At 36.0% G+C, this 12,705-nt stretch overlaps 1 non-coding gene across 1 annotated transcript; it reads right to left on the bottom strand.

The window, feature by feature from the left end:
* Positions 1–5,189: 5,189 nt before the first annotated feature.
* On the bottom strand, positions 5,190–5,284 carry LOC112499086 (small nucleolar RNA Z101). Its single transcript, XR_003066612.1, has one exon. It is a non-coding gene; the product is annotated as a small nucleolar RNA Z101 (small nucleolar RNA).
* Between the last annotated feature and the right edge of the window lie 7,421 nt (positions 5,285–12,705).

Genomic DNA, 12,705 nt, shown 5'->3' with positions numbered 1-12,705 from the left:
CTCAAAATTTGAATCTTTTCTCTTAGTTTCTTTTAATGCCAATACCGCACATGTCCGAGTTGTAGCTTGATCTCCTCCAATTTCCTCTATCCCATAAATTGTCTGATAACACAAAACTTGATGATAAGTTGAGGGTACAACTCTCATTTTATGTATCCATTGTCTTCCTAATATTGCATTGTACGGCGAAGTTGCTTTCACAACGAGAAAGTCAGTTAACAGACTCTACGATTTAGCAATGACTAGAAGTGTGATAACACCATCTGAATATGTTACTATTCCACTGAAACCTATCAATGGTTGTTCAAATGGTTTGATTTTATCTTGCTCTAAGCGCATTTTTTCGACAGTTGCGTCATCGAGTATATTCACCGAACTCCCATTATCAATCAAAATCCTTCTGACTAGACAATTTCCAATTTTAATTGAAATTACCAATGCATCATCATGTGGGGACTGAATTAGTTTAAGGTCTTGGGGCAAGAAACTAACTTCTGACTGTACATCCAATTTGACACATTTCTTTGAGAATTCTTCAGGAGCTTCAATTTCTCTTTTTTTGCAATATACATTTCTTTCTTTGGTCATGTGCACTTCCAAAGGTAAGGGAGCCATAATAGTATTAACTATTTGTTCTGGTTCCGATGTTGAATTTTCAATTTGATCTTTCTTCAAGAAATTGTTTTGGTTTTGGGGCTGTTTGTCTTCGACTTTTACAAATTCTTTTAACTGACCCTTGGAAATCAATTCTTCAATATATTTCTTCAAAGTTCTGCAATCTCTTGTATAATGCCTACAATCATTATGGAAGGCACACTATTTTGCAACATCCCAGTTTTGGTTCTTGGGCATTGGTGCTGGTCTCTTTAACCATGGTTCATCTTTTATTTGATGCAAAATTTGTCCAATCGAAATTTTCAGTGGTGTGTGCTTCTTTGATTGAGCTTTTTCTTCTTTCTTCATTTGACTTAAGAAATCCGTCCGTCGGTTTTTAGAGAGCCTTTGCCCCCAATTATTGGTTTTGTTGAATTTTGATGCAAGACTCTTCTTTTCTTCTTCTAGGGTTACATACTTTTGTGCCCGAATTAACAGATCCCACATACAATTTGGTTTATTTTTTACCAAAGATTCAAAAAAACGGGTGATTTGATGGAAGTCCGCACTTAAAAGCCACTATTGCCAGCTGGTCATCACAGTTTTCAACCTTGGCAGATGCTAATCTAAACATTCGAATATAATATTTCAATGTTTCTGCATGTCCCATTTGCACTGTAAACAAATAATTTGATCATTTCTTCATGTCTCGATAGGTTGAATATTGTGCTATAAAGGCTAAACATATTCGTGTATCGAACTTGAAGGTAAGTCGTGGTACCAATTTAATGGTAGACTGTCAAGACTGGAGGGGAAGATACGGCACATCAAAGCATCTTCATGCTCATATAAAGCCATTGTCTGCCTGAAATGTCTGATATGGTTGATTGGATCCGACGTTCCATTATAAAACTTGAATCTTGGTGTAACGAATTTTTTGGAAGTTGTATTTCCAAAAAATTTTGGGTAAGAGGAGAATTTGCAGCCTGCAATATCTCATCTTCAAGTCGTAATATTTTCGAATTATTGATGTGCTTTACTTTTTTTCATTTTCTGTTCTATTAATTTCTCAATAAACTTGGAAGAGAGTTTGTTATTCCGCGAGGTCTCGGAACTCGATGATGATGTCTCATCGGTTTCAGTTGTTAAAGTTGAAATCGGAGATTTGTTTCAATGATTTCGGATTTTCCCTTTCAAGTTCTTCGATGGATTTTCCTGAGTTAATTTTATTTGTTTTTCATTTGTCAACTCCATCGGATGGGTTACTGATTTTCCATCTGTTCGTTGCAACTTGGCAAGCTCTTCTCGATTTAATTAATTCAACCGTGTCTGCATTTCTTTCATTTGTTGCTCCAGAGTTGCCGTAAGATGTTGTTTTAATGAAGCTTCAATCTGGATTAAACTTTGATTTTGGAGTGATAATTGTTCTTTGGGTGAATCAACCCTAGTTTCTTTCTGGAGAGTTTCTGTCCCGTGTTCTTCTGGGAGTGTTGGGTCTCACGATGGTTCTATCATAGTAATTCTTATATCGTAAAAGTTAAATACTATGTAAGCTCTAAGAATTGTGCCTTGAGTTTGTTTGAATCGCCTCTCAACGAGAGCACCAATTGTTGTTGCAAACAAATAAGCTCTGGTTTTTTGTTGTTATTTTCACTCTCTGTTTCAGCTTTTCATTGGTTCATTGTCTTCAGTTTCCTTTTAGTTTCTTGGCTGCTTCTTTTTCTTCTTGGTTGCTTGACTTTAAGGCCTCTTTGAAGTTCCACCTCGTTTGGTCCTTTTTCCTCTTGGACCTCCTCTGTTTTTGTTCTTTAATTCCTTTGCTGCCTTGGCTTTTTTGAATTGAATTCTCGTTGCTACTCTTCTCTGTTTTTTGTTGTTACTGTTGTTCTCTGTTATTGGCACTTGCCGCTTCCTTGTTGCCTCTGTGTTGACCACCCTTTTACTGTTATAATCTTGCCCCTTTTATAGATAATTTTGTGCTTATCAATTACAGGTGTCAATACAAGTTACACATACCCAACACCTTGACTCTTTAGCCCACTAGACTTATGTTCTTTTATTGTCCAACACTTTGCCACTTCAGCACACTAGGCTTATACTTCATTAATTCACTAACAAAGTTAATTAATGGTTGTGAACTTGCCATGTAAAGAAAATTTTATGTTATTTGATTTTCTACAAAATTTTTCAAAACTATCATTGTTCATTCCAAATAGTAGAATGCCAATCGGTAATTCTATTTGCACAAAAATATGCACAGAACACAGACATAAAGGGCAGAGTTTGGGATAAGTATGAAATGCCAATTAAATTGTTGTTTGGAGCTCAAACTTTAAAACTTTTAAAACGCCATGCTCACTTTATGTGCAAATTATAATGGTGCTACTGAAATGTGTTCTATGTCACAGTCATGGGTAATATTAAGGTATTCAACAACATATTTATGTCTCAATTTATAAAAGGGTCTAGGTCAGAGTTTACAAAAGGGTCTGAATCCTCTACTTGTTTTAATTTCTTCTCATCTCTCCTACACTTTTACATATTTAGAGACACATTGCACCACAAAAGATGTGTGACTCAGATTCTATTTTATTCTACTTAACCCAAAAACTTTCCCGAACCTAAAACACCTGATGAAGAGTAGGAATCCATATTATACTAGGATTAGTTTCCTTATTAACTAAAGTTTAAGACTTTTAAATTCCTTTCTAATTTAGAATTTTGTTTCCCTTTCAATTTAGGATTTTGTTTTTCCTTCATGAATTAGGATAATTACTACTACTATAAATAGCTCCCTCTTGTAACCTTTGAAGGAGAGAATTTTGAGTTTAATAATATTTCAATTTTCAAATCTCTTTGTGAGTATTTGAACAATTAATTCTTGGTATTCTACGGAATCAACGAGTCTTAACCCCTAAATTCACGGTATTCTTTTGAATCAACGTGAATTTAGTTGTTCTTTTGTTCCGGTATTCTCTAGAATCAACGGAATATTTTGAACATTAAACTTCCGCTGCATCAACACCGAACTAAAAATTTCATCTATCTCTGATATTCAAATATGGCTTCTCCTTTGTATCAACAAATGGCATTTGATGGCACACAACAATCAAATTGGGGGTAACAGTTAATCAAATACTTCTATGCAAGTAAAAATTTCAGTGTTGTTATATCTCATCCTAACCAAAAAGCTTTAGTATTCTAATCCAATACAGGAATCAAAGAACGTGCATAAAACAAATCAAAGTTATAAGAATTTTAAGCTAACTCATGCAAGTACTTGCTTGAAAGAACACATGAAAAATGATATCATTGTAATCAGTTTACCCGACTTTTTCGATCTTTTTTAATATTTTCCTTCGCAGGTGATTGAAGGCGTGAAAGAAGAAATTAAGAAGGAAAAGTATAGTTTCAAAAAGAGTTTTGAGGTTGAATTAAGTGAAAACAAAATAAAACAAAATCTTCTTTAAAAAAAAAAAATCTGAACCACATAATTACAGTAATGCCAAGTGTCACTAGACTTGTTATAGTGTAGGAGGAACAAAGAAAGAATAACAAGAGGATCCTAATCCTTTAGGATAATAATTTTCCTTGACACATACCTTAATGACCATGTTAACAATTTTACACAACAATTCTTGGTTTTGGATGATAAAATCTTGAAAGGCATCCAAATCTTTCATTCAAGCCATTAAATATATCAAATGGCGAATATTTGACCGTTGAATGTATCAAATGAATTTGATAAGAATCAGATAACTTATGACCAATCATAAGACCAAAGAATTATCATTTTCCAGTACTATTATTCTTGTCTATCAGTACCCTGCTTGGATTAGAGCAAAGCTATTAGAACAACTAAAAAGGAACATAATTCCACCCAAAATCATATGGGCGAAAGTCTACCAAGAAATTCAAACATTTTCACTAATCATAAAAAAGGAAATAATAACCACCCAACTACTAAGTTACAATCTTGTTCCACTCACATGTGCAAGGTATTTACATTGGTGCCATCTATCAATAGCGAATAATTTTTCTCAAACTCAAACCCAACTTTGGAGGGTACCAGCCCACCACTAGGCCACTGAGGTCTTGGCCTAATGGTGGGCTAGTGCCCTTCAAAGTTGAGGGCACCAATTCAAGTCTCCATATCTCCCTAGGTGTAAGGGTAGAGGCTCCCCTCTAATATGAGCACTCCAAAGATCTCCATACTACAGACTCCAGAATTCATCATGTATAATCATTGGATATAAAAAATAAAGTTAAAGACTTTAAGAGCTCTCAATAGTTGGGTGATTCTCACCTTCCTTCTTTCGCATGAGTGAAGGAGTTTAAATCTCCTCGAAAATTTTTCAATTGCTGAGGTAGGTCACAAAGATAATGAGTTATGATTAATATTAAACCTATGTTTGTGATTAAGCTGAAAAGTATACAAGTATGGCATACTCATCTATACTAAATGACTTGGAAATCTTTGAAAATTCATCACCCAATAAAGAGAAATGTGATTAACAAAACAATGAATATTGCAATGCCTCGGTACAAAGACAAAAAAAATCACACTTAAGTGAATTAAAATGAGAAAAATAATAATACAAAATCAGTCCCAACCAAGATGATACCATTAATGAAATAGTTCAGACGCAAATTACCCATTAACAGTAGTTGTGTTCATCAATTGCCCTCCTCTCAGCTGCACCAAAAATCAGCCTTAGACACAAAGCAAATCCAATAAGACATTTTACTAACAATAATGTCAAATACTTCTTCCTAAATATGAATCAAAAGAAATCATATTACATGAAAATAGGACATGGGCATTAGTTCACCATGGAGATATTAAAAAGTTTCACACCAATTACGTTTTAAACCTTACTATCTTTCCAACAAGAATTGGAAGTTAATGGTGTAATTACAATTAGGCCGCTGATTTTTTACTTTTTCCCAAATAAGGACGTGATTTGTTTATTTCTGAGCATATTGTCACGAGATGATTAATTTGCGCAACAAATCCTTGCAACACTTAAATAATTTCTAGCACAAAAGTGCTAAGTAAGTCTATTGTCACGGGATGAGTGTAGTGCGCAACAAACCCGTGTGGCACTTAGACGACTTCTACTACACAAGTTGTTAAGTAAGCCTAGAATACTTACTAAACTAGCCAAGTGAAAATGCTTGCGACAATACTACAGAAAAGCGAGAGTAATATGACCAAATATAATTTTATTACACACTAAAGAATAAATTGCAAGGGAGTTTTACAAAAGAGCTTGAGAGTTTGTGTGAGAGTGTGTGTGCGCTGATGGTTGTGTATGTGCGGTGTGGTGGTAAGCAAATGAGGGGGCTCACCCCTATTTACAATTGTTGGGTGCTAGGGGAGGAAGCTTCCAAGCAAGTTGCCAAAATATCTCTTAAGACTAAAGTGCAAAACTCTAGAAAACTCTAGACTATTTACAATTGTAGAAAAGTCTAGAATTTGGACCAGGCTTGGTTGATCGCTAAGCACACCACGGTTGGCTAGTTATGTTAGGCAGCCTATTACTAATCGCATCCCACTTCTACATCCATCCCGTCTTTAGTGCTGAGCACACCCTGGTTACTAAGCGCACTCCGCTTTTAGGCGGACTTTTACTAAATGCAACCTTAGACGGACTTTTATTAAATGCAACTGCACACACAAAATTATCCTCCATTTGCAAGACATTTGAGCGGCCTATGACAATCACCGTGCAAAGGAAGCAAATGACCGCTTGCGTCACAAGTGGAGGAACCTTCCCGAGAGCGAGGCCACATGGGAACACGAAGAAGACCTATGGCAATTCACGGAGCATGTCCAAAACTACAAGCACGAGAATGCGACAACGGCGCCACGAGCAAAAGCGGGGGAGAATTGTTACGGGTCACTCAAACCTCCCACAAATGGAGGATAATTTCATACGCGCAGTTGCGTTTAGTAAAAGTTCGCCTAGAAGCGGAGTGCGCTTGTAGCCAAGGTGCACTTAGTAGCTAGGGTGCGCTTAGCACTAAAGGCGGGATGTGCTTAGAAGTGGGATGCGCTTAGCAATGGGCTACCTAACATAACTAGCCAATCATGGTGCACTTAGCAATCAACCAAGTCCAACGTGAATTCTAGACTTTTCTACAATTATAAATATCTTAGAGTTTTTAGACTTTTGCATTTAGGTTCTAGGAAGATATTTATGCAACTTGCACCCACTAGCACATTATAAATAGGGGTGAGCATCCTCATTTGCTCACCAAAACACCACACACACAACCACCAGCGCACACACGCTCTCACACAAACTCTCAAGCTCTCTTGTAATTTTCTCTTTAGTGTGTAATAAAATTATATTTGGCCATATTGCTCTCGCTTCTTTCTAACATTGTCGCAAGCATCCTTTCTTGACTAGTTTGAGGAGTTCATAAGGTTTACTTAGTGACTTATGTGCTAGAAGTCGTCTAAGTGTCGCACGAGTTTGCTGCGCATTACACTCATCCCTTGACACTATGCTTGTAAGAAAAATTAGAAAGAAGAAAGAGCAACATAGTCAAAGCGAATTTGATTACTCCAAAGAAAGAGTACAAATGAGCTTTACAAGTATAATTGAGTTGCTTATACTTAGTATGATGTATTGTGCCAAATGACAAGTGTCATGCTCTATTTATAGGAAGGCTTACCTTTGTCTAAAGATTTCAATGCAACTTGCATAAAATATCTCCACCAAGCTTTCGAAAATTCTAAAGCCTAAAAAGTTCTACATACAAATCATGTGTTTCATCTAAAAAAATCCTAAATGTGTACAAATATAGTGTTGTAGAAAATTTTAAAATTGGGCCGAGCTTGCTCATTTGACTTGCATCTGAGCTTAAAATCTTAGGTGGTCCATTGCTTAACGTACCAAGGCTCACTAATATATTAAGCTGCCTATTGCTAAGTGCACTCTAACTACTGAGCACACTTTTATTAGGGGGGCCATTACTGAGTGTATTCTGGCTTGCCAATTTAGCATCCATTGGTGGAAAACTTGAGCGACTCGTGATAATATCTAGGGTTGGCAAAATCCGAATCTGAATTTTCATTTTGATATCCGGATCCGCAAATTTTTTTATGGATCTGAATACGGATAAAATCCACACCGGATGCGGGCGAATATTCCGGATATCCGAATCCGCAAAACTTAAAATTAAATAATTTAAAATATAATTTAAAAATTCAACAATTTAATTAATAATATCAAATAAAATTCAATTACAATCCGACAATTAACAATTTAACATAAATAACAAAATAAAATTACAATCAAACAATTAACCACAATACCCAATTATTAACCAAAGAAAAAGGCCATGTATTTAATAGAAGGAATAAAAAACTAATTGAAATAAGAGAGCAAAATCACATTACCGGCAAATTAATTCCAAGCATGCAAGGCTTTTACGCAACGGCAAGGGTTGACAGTTGAACGACAGCCGAACATCATCACAGCGAGGCTTCAACGAGCATCGCAACGCTTCTTTGACGAGTACCGGCAACGCGAGGCTTGGACGGTGAGGTTTCAACGACAGATCAGGTGAGGCGTGCTTCGACATGAGGCTTCGGTGAGTTGTGACGAAGATGGCGACCGATCAAGAGCGAGATTAAAGGGTTACGACTTACGGCTGCTGGTAAGGTGAGTGTGTGAGGGAAAGTTTAATAAAGGAAGCGAGATAGACTTAAGGATTCAGAATTAGATTTTTTTATTATTATTTGAGTTAATATATATATTAATTTAAAACAAAAAGCAACTGGATTTGGATATCCAATTTTTCGGATGCACTGTAGGTTTTAGTTTTTCAAATCTGGATCCGGATTTTCCGGATCTTTGAGGATGCGGATTTTTTAGCCATCCTTAATAATATGATGCAATTAGAGATGGTCAACAAACCGTGCCATCAAAGGAAGGTCTATGCAGACTCGTACTCATATTATTTCGTGCCCACTATACGCTTCGTCCCGTGCTATGTCGTGCCCTAATTCTTTTTATTTTTTGCTTATGCCTAAAAAGGGCACCGTAGAGGGTGAGAGCCCTATTGCGCCCGGACCCTCTCGCACCACGAGGTGCTGTCTGCAAGTCATGTTGTTTGGGAATGCAGCCCAAATCAGCTGGTAAATTCCATCCAAGGGTAAATACGGGCAAGAGACCAATAGCAAACAAGTACTGCGAGGGAAAGATGAAAAGGACTTTGAATAGAGAGTCGACGAGTGCTTGAAATTGACAGGAGGGAAGCAGATGGGGGCTCGCATGCCAGCAGCGCACGCTCGCGGGCAAGGATGTGCGCTCGCGCGCAGCATGCAACCGGCACTCTCGCGGCAAACTGCCCACGCTCGCTCGCGGGCAAGGATGTGCGCTCGCGCGCAGCATGCAACCGGCACTCTCGCGGCAAACTGCCCACGCTCGCTCGCGGGCAAGGATGTGCGCTCGCGCGCAGCATGCAACCGGCACTCTCGCGGCAAACTGCCCACGCTCGCTCGCGGGCAAGGATGTGCGCTCGCGCGCAGCATGCAACCGGCACTCTCGCGGCAAACTGCCCACGCTCGCTCGCGGGCAAGGATGTGCGCTCGCGCGCAGCATGCAACCGGCACTCTCGCGGCAAACTGCCCACGCTCGCTCGCGGGCAAGGATGTGCGCTCGCGCGCAGCATGCAACCGGCACTCTCGCGGCAAACTGCCCACGCTCGCTCGCGGGCAAGGATGTGCGCTCGCGCGCAGCATGCAACCGGCACTCTCGCGGCAAACTGCCCACGCTCGCTCGCGGGCAAGGATGTGCGCTCGCGCGCAGCATGCAACCGGCACTCTCGCGGCAAACTGCCCACGCTCGCTCGAGGCATTTAGGCCACGCTCGCACGACAAGGCAGCGCACGACTGCGTGCAAGGCTGCCCACGCTCAAGCGAGGCAAGTAGTGCCCGCTCGTGAGCAAGGCAGCGCGCGCTCACCACCAAGGCACACAACCCACGCTCGCGCGGCTGGCACCACACGCTCGTGCGAGGAAGTCGACCCAGGCTTGCACGCGGCATGCAACCCCCACTCGCGCGGCATGCAACCCCCACTCGCGCGGCAAGCATCGTAGGCTTGTGAGGCAAGCTACCCACGATCGCGGGGCAGGCAGTGCACGCTTGCAAGCAAGCCAGCTGACCCAACACATGTGTCGTGCTCAAGCATAGCATGCTCATTTTTTTCATTTTTAATTTTTTTTAAAAAAAGTGTCAAACTATTAACGTACTTTTTTCAAACCTATGTACTTCTTTCGATCTATATATCTTTAGTCAAATTTAATAAAATCAAAAGTTGAAAACTCAAGTTTATATCCAATAATAATAATCATAAACTAATAATAATAAAAGAATGTAATATTAACTAGTAAGTTAGACGCTACAGCATTAGAATGCCCTTTCAATACTTAACAACAACATTAACAATAATAATAATTTTTTTTTAAAAAAATTAACTTAATTGTTAACATAAACTTATATAAAATCATAAATCATAATTCATAATAACATTAATACATACATTTTATAAAATTATAATATCATTTATTCATTCAATAAATTATACACATAAAATAACTAGAGCTTTTTTTTTAAAATTAAGAATTTAATAAATTAAAAAACTTGTGCCAATTAAATATATTATTTTATTATTAAAAGATTCAATTATTGATAAAATCATAAGTTTACAATTATTAAAAATAAAACATATTTATCACATTTTAACCCATCTCTAATATAAACTCAACCCGTATGCAAGTTTAACCTGCATGCGTACCATGCTGCATATCATACCAAAATTTACTCGCACCATACTATACTGCTGGCCATCTTTAGGTGCAATACAAAAATACCGAATTATATGTATTCCATTGTACGAGATTTATCGTTTTAAATGAGATTTAAATTTAAATCTAGCACTTGACATAGTACAAGGTAGTATAAACTTTATTAGTCAAATCAAAATAATATTATTTTCTTCGATCTATTAAAAGAAATTATCATTTTATCAGCCACCATTAGCCATTGTCTTTTTTGTCATATTTATTGTTGACAAAATCCTCGTCTTGTATTTATGATCAAAATTTTGATTGTCAATCATTTGTTGATCATTAGTTAATGAAAGCCGATCAAAATTTTGATTGTCCATAATTAGACAATGGAAGCTCCACTTAGCAATGTGTTTTTCCATTTATTTCTTTTAACTAATAAAAGTGAATTTCTATAACATCACAATTGATTATACTGATTAATATACCTGTAAAATTAGATCACAAATTCCTAAAGGAGTTTCCTCTATCTAAACTTATTTGGAATGTTACTGATGAAAGCACAAGAAATTATTGATAAATTTTCTCAAAAACTACTCATTACCAAAAAACAATCACAATCCACTACTTACGTCAAAATTTTAAAAGCTTAAGGTCCAAAGTTAACCATTTTTATAGATGATGAACAACTAAAAATAACCTAATCCGTTATTCTCATAGATGATGAATGAACCAACCACACGGCTTATCTTAAACATTTACAAGGTCCATAATCTCAATTCAATTGCCAAAAAGCATAATCCATAAGTTTAATGTACAAACTCATGCAAACTATTACTCAAATTTTTTTTACAAACTCTAAGTACAAATTGCAATGAAAATTAATTCAGTCAATAGTGAAAATGAATAATGAAACTCTATAAGACTGAACTAAAAAAGAATTACGTATTCTTATAACTTTTCATTTCTATTTATACCTAGGGTTTGTAAAAAAAAAAATTAAAAAAAATTAAATTTTTTGTACCTAGAATTTGTAGAAAATTAAAACTAACTTATTAATTAAAAAATTTTTAGACTCTTTCACTTGACTAAAAAATTTACAAAAAAAAATCATAATTTAAGTTTTTCTCTATATTTAAGAAATAGATTTATTATTAAAAATATCAAAATTATTCTTCACTAATTACTTTTTCTCATTATTTTACAATCGTATTTTGTCTCTACTTTTACATTCTAGGAATTAAACACTCAATTTTATTTTTTAAAATTTATTTTTAGTCTTTTTTAGTATATCTTGATCTACGTTTTATACTCTGTATATAAGAATTTTTTTTCTTGATATTTATTAGTTTTTATGTTTGGTGAAAATTAATTTTTTTATATTTATTAATTTTTATGGGTGATGAATTTTATTGATGTTTATTTTTAAATAGTGGGTTTTATAACAAAAATAATACCTATGAATGAATTACTGAGAATTTACAAAATTGAGCAGAGAATGAAAAAAAAAATGCATTAATTAAGTAATTTTTTCAAAAATTATTTACAAAAATAAAACTTCTAATTAAAAAGAGCGTGTAGAGCATAAGTTTAAATAGGTCTATGCAGACTCGACGCGGTGGAGTTGAGTTGATTATTTTTATTTTTATGAGCGTAAGTTTAATTATTTTAACTCCATGAACTCAATCTCCTTCTCTTGCAAAATGTTTGTTTATTCATCCAATTATATATCTAATTGTAAATATTAATACTGTAATAATAGTAGTTGTAAATATTTATGTAATATATTAATATGATGTGTGATAGTATTTACGGAAAAGAAAAAAAAAACTCTACGCATAGGATAGTATTTAAGTCCACTGCCAACCTCTCAAAATTAATCGCAAAGCCTAGCCCACGAGATTGAGGCTTTGTGAGTAATTAAGTTGTGAGCTGTTGCAAAGCCTAGTCCATGAGATTGGGGCTTTGTGAGTAATTAAGTTGTGAGCTGTATGTACGTACTTGGCAATGGGCTTAAGTGGAGAGTGTAGTGTGTTATCAGCGACTTCATAATTTTAATTTCGTTAATTTACTCAACAAATACAAATATTTATCACTAAAAAACTATCTAATAAGGTCACTTTTAAATATATTTTTTTAATCCATCTTATATATAAGAATTAACTTACTATATACACAATTCTAAAATTTCGTATTCCAAAATTAACCCTTCAGACTCAACAGGACACAAATCATCAAAAAACTGTCACTATTAAAATAATTTTGAAAATTAATCAAATCATGTGATAGCAATAAGAAAGAAGAATC

Source organism: Citrus sinensis, chromosome 4 (assembly GCF_022201045.2).
Source record: "Citrus sinensis cultivar Valencia sweet orange chromosome 4, DVS_A1.0, whole genome shotgun sequence".
NCBI classification, from domain to species: Eukaryota; Viridiplantae; Streptophyta; class Magnoliopsida; order Sapindales; family Rutaceae; genus Citrus; species Citrus sinensis.
The sequence above is the reverse complement of the archived record's forward strand: the minus strand, read 5'-3'. Positions and strand labels throughout refer to the sequence as shown.